Below are 22651 nucleotides of genomic sequence, written 5' to 3'. Positions count from 1 at the left end.
AAAGCAGGGATCTGGGCGGGCAGCTGACATCCGGCAATGTCATATGTCCGCCCCCTACACGTGCGTCACGGCCGCATTACCATACGTACGCCCAGCATTTTCATGGGAACGCCCATGAAACGCGGGGCGTATGCATATGTTAATGAGGCCAAACAGCCCTTCACGCCCCTCTCCTCCCCCTGTTCATAGTGTAAACAATTCATGCGGAATTTGGACGTGTGTCCCTTTCGCACATGCGCAGACACAAAACATCGGCGGAACGAACGCACGCGGACATATCCGCACCAACCAGAATAAGGGCCTAGATGAGGATGGCTCCATCTGTTTGTCAACTTTCATAGCCTTTGTAGCAAGTAACAGAAGAAAAGAAGAAATAAACCATAGAAAAGAAATAAACCAAAAATAAACACGATATAGGGAAGGCCGTTTTGTTAGCTTTATAAGTAATTCTATGACATACACAAAAAATTAACAGTTTTAATTTAATCAGTTTTAAATTTTCAAAAATAATGTAAAAAAAAAAACCCTATAAATTCAGAATTTTTCAATCGGAAAAGCGAGTCCATGCTGACGATCTTGGCTCCTCGGCCACTTGATAGGTGTGCTTTAGGTATTGCATTCACAGCTGGAGGGTTTTGTAGCTTGTCTGAGGATTATAAGGAGTAATTGCTTTCAGGGACATCTGCGTTTGCTCATTTGAGCGTTGTCTGGGACCTTACAATCAGACAGGGCCTCTTCTGGCGTCTTCTGTTAGCTATGGTGACAATGGCTATGTTCCAAAGGGATCCATTGCACTTACTTGAAATGTCGCCTGCCTACTGATATACTAGGCATTTACGCTTTGATTTGTCCGCACATGGCAGACTGTTTAAATGTTGAGTTCCTAGCACCCTACTGTGATATTCTGGTGACAGAAAAGAAATGTACTGAGGTTTACTTGGTGAATGATGCATTGACTATGAAGTCAAGTTTAATAATGCGCTTTCCATCATCTAAACCAACTTTTTGGTCACCACGTGCACTTTGGCAGGTAATCACACAGCGTCCATTTACTACAGCAGTGGATGGGATATACTTCCCTACTTTGTAGGTCAGGGGTAGGGAACCTTTTTGGGGACAAGGTCCGTTTGTATGGGGGAAAAATGCCTCGCGGGCCATATATAAAAACAAAACACTTACAAGTTCACCTGCGGCAGCCGTCCCGCGCTCCGGCGGTACTGTACTTTACTCCCTCCGCAGCTGCCGGGCGGGTGGGGGTGGGGGGACAGACCAGCTGCGGGGGCCGTGTATGGCCCGCGGGCCGGAGGCTCCCCATCGCTGTTGTAGGTCAACCAGATCAGCAAGATACAGCATCCGAATTAGTGTGCTAGCAAATTTTTTGTGGACACGTGTTCTGACCTTTGCAAGTACAACATTTGTCACAAGGTTACTTAGCTTGTGGTGTATTTACATCCCTACATTGTGCTAGTCATCCAGCCTCCTTCAATCCTGGCTTGTACCAGTTCAAGTCTCCAGCGCTTCTATACAGCACACTGTGCGTGCTCTGTTCAAGCCTCCAGCATTACTCTACAGTGTTCTACACCCAACACCCAACTTTGGTATCCAAAGGATCAGGCAGGTTTGAAGGATTGAAACAGAGGTTTGTTCGCGGGAAGAGAGATAAATGCTTCCCATACCGTCACCCTTTTTTAAATTCATTTTATTATTCTGTATTGCTTCAGCATTAGTAAACCATGTTTAGCCTTAAATCTGGTTGGGAAATGTTATATGTTTGTTAAACATTAAAATTAAAGATTTGAGCCGACCATTTTGGTTTTGGATTTCAACCGTGATTGTTTTTTGATTCCAAAAATTTACAAAAAAAAAGCTAAAATAATTTTTATTCCTAGATTATTATTAACCTCAATAACATTCATTTCCACTGGGAAATGCATTGGGATATGGCCTGCGTCGTCACAGTACTTGTACATTATAGATACACAGTGAGATACAGGCTGCGGAGTCACAATTCTTGTACAGTGTGTTATGGATACACAGTGGTGCACAGCCTGAGGAGACACAGTTAGGGTTACCGTCACCCGGCCAGGATTATTGCGGATAGTCCAGTAAGAAAGACCGGAGTCCGGAGAGGTGGCGATCCCGGACTATACAATGTCCAGGAATAGGCAGCTATTGCCGGACATGCTGTAGTCCTGGAATAGCACTGGAGAGGGTGAACAAGGGACAAGTGCCTCAGCAGCAATGAAGCTGATGAACACTGGACATGTATGTCATTAGCACTGGAGCAGATCGAAACTAGACATGTGCTTCAGCACTGTAGGGGATGGACAGTGGACAGGTGCATCGGCAGCAATGTTGATGATGGAAACGGGTCAACTGTGTCGGCAGCACTGGAGCTGATGGAAACGTCTGCAGCAATGTTGATGATGGAAACTGGTCAACTGCGTCGTCAGCACTGGAGCTGATGGACACTGGACATGTGTGTTGGCAGCACTGGAGGGGATGGGCACTGGGCAGCCACTTCTGAATAGACACAGCATAGCCACTTTAAGTGCTTCAGCAGCAGTGGAGCGGATGAACCCTGGACATATCGACACTGGACATGTTCATCGTCAGCACTGGAGTGGATGGTCAATGAACATGTACGTCAGCAGCACTGGAGATGATGGACAGGAGCGTCGGCAGCACTGGAGCATATCGACACTGGACATGTTCATCGTCAGCACTGGAATGGATGGTCAATGAACATGTACGTCAGCAGCACTGAAAATGATGGATAGGAGCGTCGGCACCACTGGAGCTGATGGACAGGAGCGTCGGCAGCACTGGAGCTGATGGACAGGAGCGTCGGCAGCACTGGAGCATATCGACACTGGACATGTTCATCGTCAGCACTGGAGTGGATGGTCAATGAACATGTACGTCAGCAGCACTGGAGCTGATGGACAGGAGCGTCGGCAGCACTGGAGCATATCGATACTGGCCATGTTCATCATCAGCACTGGAGTGGATGGTCAATGAACATGTACGTCAGCAGCACTGGAGCTGACGGACCCGGGACAGGAGCGTCGACAGCACTGGAGGGTATGGACATTGGGCAGCCACTTCTCGATGGACACAGTACCGCCAATTACATATAGTATGCCTTATATATGTCTCTTAGCTTCAGTTTATTAGGTAGCCTTAATTATTATTGTTATTACTTATTCGGTGTAGAATGGTATATATGGTGTGCGTGTCTGCAATGAATAATCAGACTACCTATATCTGTATTCCCCAAACTGCTCCCTGCACCACAATCTGGGCCTAATTCAGACCTGATTGTTGATCGGGGAGGGGGGGGGGTGGTGGGGGTGGGGGGCAGATGTAACATGTGCAGAGAGAGTTATCACTTTTGAGGCTTAGTACATCTGGCCCATAGTCTCCAGTATTTCTGTGACAGTTAAACCTGTTCCATTGTGCCAATGCCTATTTACCTGTCATTTTTCAAACAGCCCGTAGCATGGCAGTTGGAAGCTGATTGGTTGGTGGTTTATCACTCTCCATTTTATCACTTTTCAAGCTTAGTACATCTGGCCCTCTATACTTTATTAGGGAAGTGCTTGGAACGCGGGAAGTTAAGTGCACCATTTCGGAAAGTTTGACCACAATTCCCATCTATTTGAATCTATTTGAATCTCAAGACAAAATTTCCAAAACCGGAACCCCATAGGCAAAACCGTGTATACATGGCATTACCTATATTCCGATTCAGCAGGGTCCCCTGCTGCTCACACATGCCCTGGCTGATGCCCTTGCATGTGCAGTAGGACGTTGAGCAAAGACTACTTATTGTATGTACCATTAGAATCCCCCCCCCCCCAAAAAAAAATACCTTGATGGTCCATTTTGCAGCTTTGTGGTCACACGGTAGAAAGAGTTAAAAGCATCAGGGAAAAGAGACCAGTTTCCTGCCAATTTAGGACCACCCATTTCTTTCATTTCAACTTGTCCAATTTCTTCTGAAATATTGCTTTGTTAATCCTTCTTTTTGTAGACAGGGAAAGGACACTGTGACCTTATTAAATGTGTCACTAATGTTTTTATTGCATTGGTAAAAATATGCTTATAAGTGCACTTTCCATTTTAAAATACAGCTGTGCACAGACAGATTTCCACCCAGTCCAGCGGTCACAGTAGGAAGATGTTGACTCAGGAAGGGTAGTTGTGTCTGGGAGGATAAGACAAACGTCTTAATGGTGCAAACAAGTCGTTTGTACAAACTAGTGAATCCGAGGCTCTTTAAGACCATGACAACCATTAGTCAATCAATCAAAGAGTGTTATTGGCATTTTTAGTGATTTAACAGGATCATGGGTCACGTACAGAAATTGCTTCTACAGATCGTCCTGTCCTTGTGTCTCTAAAGTTCACCCTGTCCTGTGCTTATTCGGACTCTTTGAGGACCGTTTCAAACATCTGCGATCATAGTTCTATTACAGGAAGGAGGCGCTTTTCCAAGCCTTGTTTAATATGTTCTAACAAAGGTTTTTATTTCCTTTTTATCCAAGAATATATTACAGCATTTGAACTATTGTAAAAGAACCAAAAAAACAACGCATAAAGTATTGTGTGCTTACTTTATGATGAGCCACAGATGTAGATCCAAACTTTAATGATTGCATTCACATATTACAGGTATTTCCAGAGTCAGGCTGGCTTGTTCTGTAGGTAGCCCATGTATTTCTCCATGGGAAACTACTGTAGGTCCCAGACCATCTGCCAGGTTGCCTCTGCATGCAGTGCCAGATTAATGTTCAGAAGGGGTGTGGTATGACTGCCCGACAATCGGGATCCCGACAGTCAGTATACCGACATCAAGGACCTAGAGCTGAACATTTTTTTGTGCCACCGCATGGTGTGTGACCAATATTGTGTCTAGTGATTATCTGAGATTGTGATTACTGCTATGGGGGTTTGGCCTGTACAGGAAGTGTTGGGTGTGGCTATCAACGAGGAGGGCATAAACTAGGGTTGCGGCAAGATCTAGGTCTGTTTCTTGAATTTTCCCATCATGCACTGGGTCCACATATACGTATAAGTAAGTAATATGTGTGGAGGGGTCTGATGGCATATTAGGGTTATGTGCAAGAAATGGTCACATGGAGGGGTCTGGTTGCATATGTGGGGCATGTGGATGAGTATAATGGCAAGTAAGGGAGTGAGAGGAGCCTGATGTTAAAGGAGTTTGATGGTATTTAAGGGGATGTAAAGAGACCTGATGGCATTAAAGAAACACGATGATTCAGATGGCAAGTAGGAGAATCTGATGATCACATAATGGTCACGTAGAGGAGTATGCTGGCATACTAAAGGGGCAGAATAGATAGGCCAATGTGATTCTTATCAAATTCTTTGTTTCCTATAAGAGGCATGTAGATGGGTATACCAGCAATTAAGTTTGTAATGCATAGTATGAGGGTATCATTTAAGGAGTATGATGGTAGCATTTAAGAAGTATGTGGAGGGGACTTATGAGATACATTAGAAGCAAGGGGAGGGTTTGGTAGCAGATCATGGACAAATTTGTTCTCAAAATGGGCAAAACCATGTGCACTGCAGGTGGGGCAGATGTAACTAGTATAGAGAGAGTTAGATTTGTGTGAGTTATTTTGTTTCTGTGCAGGGTAAATACTGGCTGCATTATTTTAACACTGCAATATAGATTTCAGTTTCAACACACCCAACCCAAATTTTTACTCTCTCTGCACATGTTACATCTGCCCCACCTGCAGTGCTCATGGTTTTGCCCATTTTAAAAACAAATTTGTACCGCGATCAGATCTGAATAAGGGCCCTATATCTGGAGTTCTTCACCCATTTGTACACAGCTTAAAAAAAAAAAAAACAGCCAGAGTGGGCTGTATTGAAGCAAGCATCTAAAAAAGCGTATTTACCGGGCAGATGTTCTCTATTTTTTTATTTTAAATCATGTCCATATTTTATTCTGCATGAAAAAGTGGAAATATAAAATACAGTATTATAGGGTACATTTTTCATTTTGTCAGAAGAGCGCATCTGTGAGCAGCTAGATTGCTGATGATTTATTAAGCAGGACAGCAAAGTTCTGTGGGGACAGCCGCGTCCTAATAATGCAGCAAAGCCTTTCCGCTTTCACCCTCTTAAAGTGGAGTTTCTTAGACCTATGCCAACATTGCGTACTCTTTGATTTAGAATCACATGTTAATTGAAATTAGCTAGGTCTGCCAGTTGGGAATAGGAGAAAACGCTTAATGGCCTGGCCTAGTTTTCTTTACAAGGGGAATTTTGTTTTAATTTGGAGGCAAATCGGAGTACGCACCATTCCTTTCATCCCAGATTATGTAAAAAAAAAAAAAAAAATTAGAAGAAAGTATTAGGAAGAAAATACTGTATATGCCAGTGGACATCATGTAATGGGACTGTCATTTCATAATGGCAAATCATATCAGCTGAGATTGATATATGATAAAGATGCCTGCTTTCTAATAGGAATACAGGTCCATACACACCGGGCGACTATGCCCAGCGTGCATGGTCAGCGATGATCGTGTTCATTGCTGCAGGAAAAGCCGCTCAGTGCATACACACTGAGCGGATTTCCCCCCTGCCCAGCGCCGACGGAGGGGGGGGGAGGACGGCGTTGCATAGCGGAGCGCTATGCAAAAGTGGAGCGCTATGCGAAGCCGTCCTGAAAGCTGCTCATCTGCTGGAATAACCAGCAGATGAGCGGCTTTCCCGGCGATGTTGCGGGAGCGCACAGCAGCGCTCACCGCTCATCGCCGGGCCATACACACTGGGCAGCTTTGAGCTGAAAGCCGCACAAACCGGGCGTTTTCAGCGACTTTCAGCTCAAAGTCGCCCAGTGTGTATGGGCCTTTAGTGTAATATGGTACACCAGAAAGATATATACTAGGAAAGGGCCAGTTTATTAACATGCCTCCCCCTCCCCCCCCCCCCCCCAAAAACAGATCTTGTGCATTGAGATACAATCTTAGGGCCTGGTTCGTTTTGCTCCGGTTACATTTGCACCGGGGACCGATGTTCTTTCCCCGCGTATGCTCGTATTTGCATATGCACATGTGCAGGGCTTCTGTGCGGGCGCCTTCGGTGACTTGCATAGTTGACATGGCGCTTGCAGGTTGGGGGAGACGCGCAGGCGCCTGGTACATGAGGATGCCCAACAATGCTGGAAAACACCGGGCAACCCCATGCGAATGCAAGCGGGCAGCTGCCTTCCTGGGGCGGTCGGCTCACGTCACAGGACATCATGCACCCGCCCAGTTTTCGGACCCGGGCGCCACAAGTCTAAGTCATCCCAGATTTGCACGCAGGGGGAAAATAATTTGATGGATACCCCTCGAATGCTACCCGGCAAATGGATGTCTATGCAAAACATCCATTCGCAAAACGTTGCGGATGTGCGGACCTTGGTAGGGGGCGTGCGTTTGCATGTCCGGCGGGCAGCGTTAGAAGGATTGCTAAGCAGCAAACTTACAAGCTTAGCGAGCCAACCAGAATGACCCCCTTTAGTGTTGCTCAGCTCCAAGGAGTCACTGTCCAGTAGCGGTAATACGCTTTCTGTTGCCCGGCCATTTAGGCTTACGCCATCTCACTGTATCTGCACTTGCATGCACAAAGGAACAAGATCACCTGCTTCCAGTTCTTCTAATCATGTGAACGGTACTTTGGTGAAAAAAAAAAGTAATTAAAAAAAATAAAAAATTTAATAAAAAACACAAACATAAAAATGCTTTATTTTAACAATAAAGCCTTTCTCCTGTGGGCAGCACCGACCCATGCTTTCCTTAACACTGGGCAACAATTAAAAACAAAAAATTTTGGATCCTAAAAATTACATGTTTATTAATAGAATTTAGGGTGCAGAAAATAAAAATGACAATGAGATTGTTGCCGTTTTATAGTTATTCACATTTGTTGTATTCCAAAACATAAAGCTTAATATATACATACATTACACAACATCAACAATAACACAAATCATTGCTTTTAATGGTGCTTTTGTTTTGCAAGTCTTTTGTACACTGTTTCCGGGGCATCTCTGACAAGTGTCCAGCAATAGTCTGCTAGACTGCATTGAAGCCTTCCATTTCCCCCGGTATCTCTTCTCCATCTCCGGTGAACACATTCACTGTGTACATCACTAACGGCGCTTCAGTTAGTTGGGAAAAAATCTAAAGGTGCGTACACACGGTTCGATTCCGTTTTCGATTCGATTTCTATTAGATACGGACTATTCCACCTACTCTGAAGTTTTTTTCCACTCCGTTTCGACTTCCACTATTTTCTCTTTGATTTTTTATTAGATTTGCCATTAGATTTGCTAATAGATCAACACTGGCTTCAGGCAGGAGATGGACATCGAATTGAATGCTGCAGATTTGCACTATATATTTTATCGCTAAGGATCTTCAAAACATGAACTACAAATGGAGCCCCTGTCATCCTGGGCCGGGGCTCGCCAGACCCTCCCCGCTGGCGTGCGCCGGCGGCAGGGGCTTTACTGAACTGGGACGCACGTGCGTCTCACACGCACGTGCGTCCCAGTCTCTCGGCGAGACAGGCTCCGTTGTCCAGGGGGCGTGTAAGCGTCTCGTGCGCGCGCGCCACCTGGCAGGGCTGGCGTGATGGCGGGGCTGGCGTTAGAAACGCCAGCCCCATCTGTAATAAACAATTTTAAACATAATATTTGTGTTCAGTGCATTGAAATCAGTAAGAATTTTTGTATTTACGTAGGATCCTTTTTGGCTGTTGCCTAGCGTAACCATCCAACTTTCATCCAACCATCCAACTAGTTGGTTAGATGGAATAAAAATCTCATACTAATTGGGAGCAAATGTAATTTGAAGTTCAGTAATTTGCTCCCAAAATCTGGAAACGGACAAAGGGCGAGATGTACTAAACCATGAAAAGTGATAAAATGGAGAGTGAAAAACCACCAACCAATCAGCTCCTACCGGTCATTTTTCAAAAACAGCCTGTGACATGGCAGCTAGGAGCTGATTGGCTGCTGGTTTATCACTCTCCGTTTTATCACTTTTCAAGCTTAGTACATCTGTCCCAAAAACTGTCGTACAAGGTGTGCTGTGAATCTAAAAGGAAGGAAAGAGACCTCGTTTCGCTACCACAAAGCTGCTGCGGTGTCACTTCCATTAAGTAGTTCCACAAAAGGGCAAGTTAAGTGGGACAGCGCTAGGTTTCATCAGCCAGCACAATGATATAAGAAAAATAACAATTTATCTCAATAATGATAAAAATAATAACGTGAAAAACGCTGCAGATTATACATGCACCATATAAATAACTGGTAATAAATAAAGTGGCAATTAATTATTAGCCTGTGTTATTTTCTGTGCATTAAAGGCTTTATTAAAGCACGCTGAATGCCGGATTTGAATCCGCGCGTGTAGGAACCCTCAGCACATTCATTTCCACCTGACAGATAAAAGTTCCTCATATGGATTCGTGGAGAATATCTGTTCTCTAGAGCGTTTGTCTACTGCTTTGATACTTGACAATTAAAGGCAGGAAAGGCTAGGCCCGCCCCCTCCCTGTGCGCAGTCTACTGTGGCTGGGGATTGACCTTGAATTCCCTTTTCTGTATGAAATCACCTCACCTGCCCCTGATTTCTCTGTGCAGCAAACACAGAGCGCATACGGTGCACACAGCTACAACGTTATCCAGGCGTTTGGGAATGCAACATGCATGAGAATGGCACAGCACCTTTACATAGTGCCTCAGACAGAACGTGTTTTTTGCTGTGTGCTTTTGCTGCAGTAACAAATTGGCATTGGTCCATCTTGTACTCCACAAATCCTGCACTTTCATTTACCATCATCCAATCTGTTCTAAGGATGCTGGAAGGAGAGTACACATTGCTCCAAACGGTTTATTTTTGCAGGACAGTGAATATTTCGCCACTGTCCCTTTCTATTGCTTTCACATCTCAAACCCTGGTCAGGCCTAGGTCAGTCCTGGTTCACACCTTTCACACTGAACCATAATTACCTACCGGACCCTCTCCATGAGGGTGAAAATGCTCTGTTCCTGGACTTCCCTGGTCATGTATGATTGCCATCACCTGTGGGGAGCTAGGTAATTGCTAAGAAAGGTGTCATCACAGGTGATGGCAATAGGGTTACCACCTTTTTGTTGAGAGATTCCCGGACAGTGGCACGCCCCTTCACCCGAGAAAGTCGGCTCCTGATTGGCCGCTAGGCGGCCAATAGAATCATTCGAAGAAGAGGCGTGGAAGATGAAACATCTCTGCGTCTCTCCTCAGTCTGAGCGGGTACCGGCCGTGTGATGCGTGACTTGGGCTACGGTGGAGAGAAGAAGATGGGATCTTCGCCAGAGCACCTGGTGAGTAGGATTTCCTTCCACAGGTCCCCATATGGATTTCTTCGGATCCTGGACCCCGGACTCTTCAGCCCTGGAACCCCGGACCAGCCTCGGAACCAAGGCCACGGACCCCGGACTATGGAGCCCCGGGCCCCAGACCCTGAAGCACCGGACCCCGGACCTGGACCATGGAGGCCCGGACCCAGGAGCACCAAACCCCGGACCCAGGGACCTAACGACGGGCACAAGATAGGTAAGTATCAGTATGTGTGGGCTTTGGATGTATTAAGGTTTTATTTTTCTTGTGTCTGTGTGTTTATTTGACTATTTTTAATACTGTGGAACTACAAGTGCCAGCAGACCCTTTAATGCCCCGCATGCTGGGACTTGTGGTTCTCCAAATCCCAGCTTGAGGGGAGGCTTGCTGGGACTCATAGTTCCACAGTATTAAACAATAGTTTATTCTTTCTTTTACACAAAGATTAGCCCGCTGACCACCACACAGGGCCACCGCGGACATCACCTGGTCAGGTAAGTCCTAGAGGGGGGGACCCCTTTATTTTCCCCCTACGTGTGAGTGGCAATACTGGGGACATTACGAGTGAGTGGCACTACTTGGGGCATTATATTTGTAAGCGGCATTACTGGCGGCATTATGTGTGTAAATGGCACTACTGGGGTCATTATATGGAAGTGGTGCCATAGGGGAGGGCACCAAGGGGGGTACAGTATCATCCAGCTCCTAACAGTCACTTATCAAACAGCACATGTAAATTTATAGATATGAGCTGATTGGTGGGTACTTCATCTCTCTCCACCATATCTCTCTTCAATCTTTGATACATATGCCCAGTGGCTTCTACCTTATAGTAAGCGAGGGGCTGCCACTGGCCGCGATGCCAGCGGCCCCGCCCCCTGCTGCCGCTGCTCCCGGCTAGTCCTCGCCACCGCGGCTGCGGTGCCTGTACAATGATGACAAGCACAGGACAGGCGCATGCACAGTACCGACCTCAGGACAATCAGGAATTGTTTCCAATAAAGTAAGCAGACCGCACGCACAGTGGCAGAGCTACTGTGGAAATAATGAAGCTTAAGCTCCGGGGCCGTTAACCCCCGAGGGGCTGTGAAGCAACTTTTTGTAATGAGCCAAGTTTTGTAAAGTTTGTAAGTGTGTTTTATTAAAATAAGGTTATCTTAGTGATCAAATCATCGTCTTGCTTGTACATTTTTACATCAAAATTCAGATTGCCTGCTCTTTTTTAAGTACTGTATTTGCATAGCTTGTTACCAAGCTCCCATGCACAAATGGGGTTACAGTATTTCATTGCAGGCTCTCCAAGATTCTGCCCGGGTAAAATCCTGCTACTGCGGTCATTTCAATGCAGACTTTCCTATTCTGTCTGAATGTTTCTGTAGCGAGCTGCCCTACTGCTTTTTGTTACTTTGTTAATCACCCCACATAGCCAAGTGCTATCAGCAAACATGGATACTTTGCTTTTTAGGCCATCTGCAAGGTCATAAGTACAACGTGAAATTCTGCAGCCCACGCTGATTATGTTCTGGATTTTTTTTCGTTTTTTTTTTACTACCTTCACTCAGCTCTAACAATTTTGGTAGAAGGTTATGTGGCACGGTATCAAACACCTTGGCAACTTCCAAATCTATCACATCATTGGCACTACTGAGACACAATGTCAAACTTACTTCTTCATAAAACAAACCATATTTGTTGAACATACATGATCAGTCTTTCATGAAACCAACGCGTCACTCAATTTATGAACTGCAAAGCATCCACTGTGCAGGGCATAACCAGCTCTGTACCCACTGTGCGGGGCATAACCAGCTCTGTACCCACTGTGCGGGGCATAACCAGCTCTGTACCCACTGTGCGGGGCATAACCAGCTCTGTACCCACTGTGCGGGGCATAACCAGCTCTGTACCCACTGTGCGGGGCATAGCCAGCTCTGTATCCACTGTGCGGGGCATAACCAGCTCTGTATCGACTGTGCGGGGCATAATCAGCTCTGTACCCACTGTGCGGGGTATAACCAGCTCTGTACCCACTGTGTGGTGCATAACCAGCCCTGTACCCACTGTGCAAGGAATAACCAGCTCTGTATCCACTGTGCGGGGTATAACCAGCTCTGTACGCACTGTGCGGTGCATAACCAGCTTTGTACCCACTGTGCAGGGAATAACCATCTCTGTACCCACTGTGTGGGGCATAACCATCTCTGTACCTACTGTGTGGGGCATAAACAGCTCTGTACTCACTGAGCAGGGTATAACCATCTCTGTACCCACTGTGTGGGGCTTAACCATCTCTGTACCCACTGTGCAGGGCATAACCATCTCTGTTCCCATAGTGCAGGGAATACCTGTCTCTGTAAGCACTGTGTGGGGCACAATCAGCTCTGTATCCACTGTGTGGGCACAACCAGCTCTGTACCCACTGTGCAGTGTATAACCAGCTCTGTGCCCACTGTGTGGGGCTTAACCATCTCTGTACCCACTGTGCAGTGTATAACCAGCTCTGTGCCCACTGTGTGCTGGTCGTACAACCTGGGTCCTCAAACCCTGGTAAATTCCTGGGTCAGAGACGCGGAATTTACGACCCTTTCTCAAAAAGGACCCATGTTGAATGGCAAATTACCGGGTAGAATTGCTTCACCCTGTAATTTGGTTTTCTGTGTGAAAGGGGTATAAGTGTTGAGCATAGTTGAAGGAACATTTTGTGCCAATTTGTAGAGGTACAGAATGTTGTCCGTGCAACTTAGAAATTTGCTTTTCCCCGCGATGGCCATTCCACACTGTATTGATAAATTTGCATTGCATGTTATTTATAGTCTACAAATAGAGTTAAGAAAACAACAGTCAGTCCATTCTGTTCCGTGGTGGGGTTTGAATGCCGGTGGAACATAAATGAATTCCATGCAGGATACTTATAGTAAAGTTCCACTGGAGGAACATGGTCATTTCCGCAGACAAATGCAAAAATGAGAATATTTAACAGAAGAATTTGAAAAAGAATTCTCCCTTCTACTTGCTACGTAACTTTATCAATTTGATTTCAATGCTAATCTTTACGTACTTGATTTTATTCCCTTCTAATTTGAACAAATGAAATGTGCTATTTGTTTCCCATAATTAATGATGTCTTCTTATTTGAATACTTTCTTTTATTTAATTTTAAAATTAAACTTTTTATGTAATTGCTTGTTGTGTTTGTTTGATATGTGTTACATTGCTTCTTTGTGTGTGCAGATTAAAACAAATCAGAGTTCTACATTGGTCGCAGGAGTTTATCTAAAAAAGTTATCAGACGCTTATTATGGGATGCGTTATCAAGCAGCTAACTCGTGGAAGTGTCAGTTCCCAGTAAAAACACAATACGAGTAGAACTAGTATTAAATGATACTGATCTAGGATCAATGAATCAATAAATGTTGATTTATTTATACGGTACTTGTTTCCTAGAAAGGCGCCCGCTAAGCAATTTGCCGTTATAATGGCCCATGCGGTGCGATTTCCCTATGGTGCTGTACGTAGGAAATATGGGCACCATGCTAAGAAACAAGTACCATTTATACATTTAAAAAAATGATTTGAAAGACAATAGTATATAAAACAATGCGGGTGATTCTGTAAGGCTCAGTAATCAGCGAATATCGATGCATACCGAGCGCTGTTGACATGAGATTGGTCATGAAAAGGTTGACATTTTCATGATTGTTTTTGATCATTTTTTGGCTTTTTTCATAATTTATCATCCATTGGTAGGTGAGCCGTGCGAGGGCATGTTCAACCTTAATTAGGTTTCCAAATTTTTAGGTGTCGACACTCACTCCCAAAAACCTGAAAACCTCATGTCGTCCATTTCATGTGTCAATCTTTTCCATGTCGCATGTTGACCTTTTGGTGTTGACTGTCTATCTAAACACTGTAGACCTTTGCCAGAGCATTCCTGAAAAATTGTTAGCCAATGTCTGCAGTCATTCTACAATAAAAAGGAATGAATACTGTGTATTCTATTTTATTTACACATCCCTTGATTACCACGTTCTTATTCCCCGTAAATCCAAACGGTAAAATAATCCAATGGGAAAAAACAAAAAGTAAAATGGAGACACAATGCAAATGAATGCAGATAATTGATTTTAATGGGTTAGTACACAAACATCCAATTCAAGTTGCATTAGGAGGAGCCAGCCAGTTGCAAACTCCTCTGTTGACACATTGATAATTTGAAATCATAATCATTGTGACTCTTGGAGCAAGTACTCATTGCTACTGTATATCAGTTTCTACTTGTGTTTGGGCATGGGCATTGCAGATGGAGCCGGCCTCATTTTTGCAGAATCGCCAGCCCCCGCCAGCGGCCGGCTCTTGCCAGGGGCGCGCGCAGGAGACGCTCGCAGGCGCCCCGTGGCTATAGAGCTGGTTCCCCCTCCGCCTCCCCCAGTGCCCCTCGCCACTCCGTCATCCCCCCTATCCCTGCCCGTCTCCCTGAAGAAGAGACGGGCAGGATGCCGCCGCATCGCCGTCTTGAAACTGGGACGTGCGTGTGTGTGAGACGCACGCGTGTCCCAGTCAGATGGAGCACCTCTGTGCCGGAGATCGCCAGCGTAGGCATGCTGGCGATCCCCGGCCAAAGATCAGAGGCGCTCCATCTGTACATAGCATTTTGGATTAAGAAATTGTTATAGTCAGATTTATAGCCCCCCTATACAGTAAATGGTACCATTACAGTTTCTTAATCAAATGCATTTACCCAAGATCCTTGCTTCACCGCGGGATATCCCCAGCAAACTGTTACGAGCCGCGGCCTCTTAGGGTTTTTGTTTCAGGTGAAGCAAATTCCCTGACAAGTTGGGCTGTGGCAGTGTGAACACACAGCAGTGGTGTAATGGTCAAACCCCCCCCGTAAAGATAACGAACACCCAACCCGACCGGGGGGGCTGCAGAGCTATTCTTACACCACTGACACACAGGTTTTAATGAATTTGCCCATTTTTGCCCCCCTCCCCCAATCTAATTTTTTTTTTTTTACGGAATTCTAAATTGGGTACCCCATAACAAATGTCAGAAAGACAAAGGGGGAAAAAAATAACAAATACTCCCAGTTTTAGCTCCTGATGTTTTGTTGCAGGTATTTGGATACTTTAAATACCATGATTTTGTTTTGGTATTTTTAAATACATTTTTATTTTTATTTCCGATATTGATCCAGTGTAGATACCATTTTATACTCTGAAATCAAATGGATTCAGGAGGTCATTGCTCCACTGCTTCGTGCAAACGGGCCGGCAACTATGCAAGTCTCCGCCCCTGTTCGCCAAGAGGGTATGCTTATAAGCGAATATGCGCATGGGCAGGTGTTCCCCATTGCTCCCTATTGCGAATGAATGAACCAGAACGAAACCCAGCGTTTCATTGGCGTTCCCATGAAAACGCTGGGTGTTTCCATGGTGATTCGTCCGTGACGCTGGTGCCGGGGGGCGGGCAGCTGACGCCACATATCCAGGGCACGGTAAATCACCAGAGAGTGATTTACCGTGCGAGCGGGGGGCAGGCGTTCATGCGGACGGTGGGCAACGCTTAGTTGGCTCGCAATGCTGTGAAATTCCCATCTTTGCGAGTCAACCAGAATGAAATCCTCAGTGTGCAGTAAACGGTGAATGGATTTTGTTTTCAAACCTTTATTGAGACAAATACATACAACCAAGATAACAGTGAAGATTAGGGACTCTTGGTTTGCCTGGGATGCTCTGGGCTAAATGAGTTTGTATACTGTACAGTGTACATTGCAATTGTCAAGACTACTAGTCCCTAACCACATTGCCAATTACAGTGAATAATGGAGCAGGAGTTTCTCTATCTATAGTGCCAATCATTCTGTTTCCATTAAGTCAAACATGCATCTCCTATCCTTCATTATTAGCCTGTAACCAAATGACTGTTTATGAGCCAGCCTTTCCAACGTGTACTAATGATTTCATGATATGTTTACGGGTCAGTCTTTCCTGAGATCGTAGTGTACTAACAGCAGTGTGATATGCTTATGGGTCAGTCCTGTGTAGGCCAGTGTGTTCTAATGGCAGAGTGACATGATTGAATAATGGTGCGAGACAGCTTTTGTTTTTGTATTTTTTTTTATTTTTTTATGTTTAGCAAGAATAACCTAAAAAAAATATATATATATATTTGGCTAATGGGAACACTTGTGTAAACCTGCATCTGGGCCCCCTGGTCTACTGTTCACGAGTCTTCGGAATGTTAACACATTTTGTTTATAAACAAATATTAAGAGCTGCAATGGCCCCACACATATGAATTATTTTCCCAAACTCATTTCCATATATGGGAGGGGCCCTGGACTGCGCACACTCACTGTATGATTTGAGAGGCTCTACCTCGCTGAGACTTGTAGTACCACACATAAACATTACTATTTATAATACATTTAACTTTCAAATTATAAAAAAAAAAAAATGCAGGGTATAAAAATAATTGATATGCGGTCTTTAGTTATACAGTCAAATTGTCGACCACTATTGGTCGACAGTCAAACCCTCAATACATTAAAAAGGTTGACTTGCATTAAGTTGAAAGGCTCAAAAGGTAAATGTGAAAAAATTCAACATGGAATGAGGTTAACGAGTATTTTTGAAAAATATGTATTTTTTTTTAAACCGAATTGTTCATAAGTTACCATCCCTGTGGCCATATGCGAATATTATAATGTGCCAACCGCAGCGAGTCCATGTGCCCTAAGCAAGGGGAGCGCAGCTCGCGAGGTGAGGCTGTACGCTTGTACGGTGTCCGTGTCGACATCTGTTGACATAGATACAAAAATGTGAAAACTCAGATCGACCTTTTCCCAAGTCGACCTTTTGCATGTCAACATTTTGCTTGTTTAAACCCTTTGAATGTAGACCTAGATACTGTGGATTTGATGTTGGGGGGGGGGGGGGGGGTGGAGTTATAGCCAAAATATACTTTGGACCTTATTCTGGTTCATTAGCTCGGATGCGAATTCAGACCCTTGCGAGTGAACCAGATTCCGCCTTGCGTATGGTGGTACACCGGCCCGCCATTCGCAATACGCGCACGTTCACACTGTTTGCGAATGGATTTTTTACATAAACATCCATTGGAGGTCCATGGAATGATGTGGAACGTGCATGCAGATATAAGGTGGCACATTCAGAGGGAAGTGGGTGGGCAGCTGACATCCGGTGAGGTCGGCTGCCCACCCCTGCACCCGCATCATCGGCTCATTACCATGAGAACGCCCAACATTTTCATAAAAACACTGAGCATTTCCATATTATGGATCGACCTGCCGCCCCCCCCCCCCTCCTTCCCCACTTACAGTTTGTTCGCCATGTACGCACGCACCCAGCACATGCACAGAAATGTGCAAAGAGAAAATATCGGCCCCCGTGCGAACGAACACGGCCTTGCGGACGGACCAGAATTAAGTCCCTTGAAACATTGATATGCCAGAATAAGGTCCTTTGTCTCACATGCACAAAACACTTGTGCCATTGAGATATAGTAGTGGATACTTTTCTTATAAATACTTTATTGTTGGCAATATCAGGGCAGTGACACCAGCAGTGTACGCAAGCACATCAGCGTGCAGGGGCCAGTAACAAGTTAAGCAGTTGCAGGCATTGAGATAATAAGTCACAATTATATCTTATCAACTGATTGAACAATCATTACGATGACGCAACATCCACTATTGTGAGAAAGAAATAACCTTCACCCTGACGTTTGCTTGTCTTTGGTTTGTTGTGAGTTTACTAGCGGACCATGTTTGGACTGAGGTCATCGCGTTACCGAGTTTGCTGGCTCATTTTGTTTTGAAGCCTACAAAATAAAGATTGGAAACTAAAAAAGTTAAACCAGGAAGGCATCTTGTTATGCCTGTCTGTGAGTATCTAGTAAAGTAAAAAGTATAGTGTTAAAACGATATAATTCCAATTAAATAATGGGATACGGTCGGAAGACCTAAAGATGGCCGACAGTCATTAGTCGACACCGTTGGGTCGACATACTGCACGGTCGACAGGGGTCTAGGTCGACATGGTGGACCCAATGATCCATACCCTGAATAATTATGTGTCTGTGGATTGTATGTGTTATTTTGAGCAATCATTTCAACAATTTCAACAATTATTTTGGGGCAGTACGGATGGTGTAGTGGTTAGCATTACTGCCTCACAGCGCTGAGGTCATGGGTTCTATCCCCACCATGTGTTATATATATGGGGCAGTACGGATGGTGTAATGGTTACATTACTGCCTTACAGCGCTGAGGTCATGGGTTCTATCCCCACCATGTATTATATATACAGGGCAGTACGGATGGTGTAATGGTTAGCATTACTGCCTCACAGCACTGAGGTCATGGGTTCTATCCCCACCATGTGTTATATATACGGGGCAGTATGGATGGTGTAATGGTTAGCATTACTGCCTCACAGCACTGAGGTCATGGGTTCTATCCCCAACATGTGTTATATATACGGGCAGTACGGACGGTGTAATGGTTAGCATTACTGCCTCACAGCACTGAGGTCATGGGTTCTATCCCCACCATGTGTTATATATACGGGGCAGTACGGATGGTGTAATGGTTAGCAATACTGCCTCACAGCGCTGAGTTCATGGGTTCGATCCCCACCATGGCTCTAACTGTGCGGAGTTTGTATATTCTCCCCGTGCTTGCGTGGGTTTACTCCGGGTACTCCGGTTTCCTCCCACAATCCAAAAATATACAGATAGGTTAATTGGCTTCCAACAAAATTAACCCTAGAAGGTCTGTGTACATGTGGTAGGGAATATAGATTGTAAGCTCCACTGGGGCAGGGACTGATGTGAATGTTAAAATATATTCTGTAAAGCGCTGCGTAATATGTGTGCGCTATATAAGAAACTGATAAAAAATAAATAAACAATCGCCATTAGCATGCTGGGTTTTGCAAATAATGAATTGTGTAGGTTGTTTTGCTGTTTTTTAGAAACAACCGACAATCGCTGAAAATCATCGCTTTTGATATATCTCTGTGTTAAACGTAAGTTTTATATTTTTGCTCTAAGCTTCAAAGATCAGAAAGATCAGAAGGATTTCAGGCGTGAATTCACGATTTTGACGGCTGGCGTGATGCATTGTGTGTGTTTCTGTGCACATTGTGAGTGGTACAATAACGATCCTGGCCCGCAGGACATCAGGACAAGACGAGGATCTTATGATCTTATGTCAGGGTTGCCTACCCTCCCGAAATGGCCGGCAGGGTCCTGAAAATCGGGTCCCCCTCACGGCCTCCCGGAAAGGTGGGCAACACTCCTCGTTTCTGGGGGAAATCCCCCCCCCCCCCCCTGTTCCCAGCTAGCTTACCCCTGACGCGCCGTTCAAATAACCGGATATGCCTATTTCCGATGAGGGGACGGGGCTAAAGTGACAGAATTGTGCCATTTTAGCCCCGCCCCCTCAGCGACGATCAGCAAATCGGATAATTTAACATCATGGGGGCGGGGCTTCATGATGTCACGCTCAAGCCCCGCTTTTAGCATTATTTATATTGCTAAATTTAGTTATAATTACAGTTATTATTTAAAAAGTAGGTGGGTTTGTTTATAACTTGAGAGGCACACATGCCTTCAAGAAGAGACAGTGAACATTAGGAGGCTGGATCCTCTTCTAGGGGGTACAATATGCCCAATTCCAAGATTGTGATACCCTAATGTATATTTAGGCAGAGACAATTGTTGATTTTTTTTATCTTTTATACTGCTAAAGAGAACTAACTATTTAATTATTAAAAAATGTGTTTATGTGAATTTTGTAATTTTCTGAGGCTTGGCTTGTGTACATTATGGGGGTTATTCAGGTTGATTCGCAGCCTTGCGAGTCCACCAAACCCCGCCCAGCGAAAGACCGCCCCCCTGCTGCCCCCTCAAAGTGCGGCTTCGCCCGAACAGCTGCGAATGGATGTTTTGCGTAAGCATGGCTCGGGTAACCGCCCACATCTTTCGATGGTCACCGACCCTCGAATGATGTTTAGCGTGCACGCATATATAAGTGACTTTTCAGTTGCGTATATATGCGTGCACGCTGGCGTGGATACGGCCGGGCAGCGGACATCCGGTGATGTCAGCTACCCGCCCCCCACACCCGCGTCACTGCCTCATTACCATGAGAACGCCCAGCGTTCTCATGGGAACGCCCATGGAACGCTGGGCATTCCTATATGTTAATGGGGCAGCCCGGCGCCCCCGCCCATCTCCGCCCCCCCCCCCCCCACGCCGGCATGGGTGCGTGCACCCGTTGACCCAAAAGGTCGCCGTGGGTGCACGCACCATACGCCTGCACATGCGCAGATACCCAAACGGATCTGAATCAGGCCCTATGTCTCATGCCAATTGTTTGGCTTGTAAGCAGTGGCGAGGGAGGCTTGGTATTATCTGATACAAAATGCAGCCGCCAGACTATTAACCAACCAGCCCCGCTCCTGCCACATAACTCCCATTCTATACACCCTTCACTGGTTACCTGTAAAAAGGCGAATCATCTTCAAGATTGGCTTACTCACTTTGAAGGCCCTACATGACCAGGGCCCAAAGTACCTGCAGCAGCTTCTGATTCCCTACTGTCCAACTCGATTACTACGATCCGTTGAAGAAGGACTACTAACAGTACCCAGAATCTCCCTGACTTCATTTGGGGGTCGAGCTTTCAACTTTGCTGCTCCAACTCTTTGGAACTCTCATCCTCGCATAGTGCGAGAATCCCCCTCTGTGGAATCCTTTAAAAATAGACTAAAGACGTACCTATTTACTCAAACATTTCACTGACATCCACTGTTAAGCTTGTTTGGTATTTTGAGCTGTAAAGACAATGGTAAAGCACTATGAGTCCTATTGGGAGAAAAGCGCTATATAAATATTATTATTATTATTATTATTATTATTATTATTATCTATCCTGGTCCAAACTCCCCATTCCAGGTATTCACTGCACTTCCTAGTCACCCCCAGGATTGTCCATCATTTTTATGAAACATTACTGACAACTTCTGACCCAACACAACAGCACATTTGTGCGACCACTTGGTGTAATGCATGTGCCATAGGGACTCATAGAAATACACACAGCTTAGTAGCAAACAATCACTCAACTACATAAAGCTTGGAATCAGGACCTATATATGGTGTTATTTGTCAGCATCTCTGTATGAACCCCTAGAAGACAGTGGGCAGCCATTGTTGTGCATGTGCCAAGTGTTTAATAAAAGTTTCTTCCATACTGCAGAAACTCTTTAACCCCTTCCCGACATTTGACGTACATTTACGTCATGGTTGGGATGTACTTCCCGACACATGGCATAAATGTACGTCATGTTTCGGCGATCGCTGCGATTGGCTGTTCAAACGTGAACAGCCAAAAGCAGCGTTTACTGTGTTATCTGTAAAATTTTGACTCTGCTGCCCCCTAGTGTCCAAAAAAATTAAAGGAGGTTGAAATAATGATGTAATAATAAAGTATACATATGGTCTATGTTAGTTATTAACTATTTTGAGTGGTATGATTATTTGTCTCACAAGCAGAAAATTTAACATTTTGCAAATTGCAAAATGTTCAATTTTTTTACGACATTTTGGTATTTTTCACAAAAAAAAAAAAAACTGTATCGACCAAAATTTACCACTAACTTAAAGTACAATGTGTCACGAGAAAACAATCTCAAAATCACTGGGATAAGTAAAAGCAATAAAAAGTTATCCCCACATAAAGTGATACATGTCAGATTTGAAAAAAAGGGCTCTGTCAGGAAGGCAAAAACAGGCTGCGTCGGTAAGGGGTTAACAGTTACTTAGCTCTCACATTCTCAGTAGTCCACATTATATCTACTCCATCCCTAAGCAAATGCCTAGTACACAGAGCTGACACAAACCTTAAGCTGGCCATACACTTGCCCGATTTGGCCACTTTTAACCCATTTCCGGTAAATCGGGCTGAGAAATCGGGTGAAAAGTGCCCAAATCGCATTTACCATTTGATCCGATCCGTGCACATGGGATTGGAGTCCGAGATCGTATCTAATTGCACGTCTAACCTCTACCTCGGACAGCCTCCCATCAGCAGGAAATGGGATTGCATGCAATATATAACATGCAATCCAGCCACCCGGGAAGCTCCGAGGTGGCTCAAGGGGAACCAACTGTGACATCTCTCATTGGAACTTTCACAGACT

At 44.9% G+C, this 22651-nt stretch overlaps 1 protein-coding gene across 2 annotated transcripts in view; it reads left to right on the top strand.

Moving 5' to 3' along the window:
* Positions 1-22651, top strand: part of PAPPA (pappalysin 1) — a 308026-nt gene that overhangs the window by 16859 nt on the left and 268516 nt on the right. The window lies entirely within an intron of this gene.

This window comes from Crinia signifera, chromosome 9, assembly GCF_055691185.1.
Source record: "Crinia signifera chromosome 9, ASM5569118v1, whole genome shotgun sequence".
Classification (NCBI taxonomy): Eukaryota; Metazoa; Chordata; class Amphibia; order Anura; family Myobatrachidae; genus Crinia; species Crinia signifera.
This window is presented reverse-complemented; position numbering and strand designations above follow the sequence as displayed.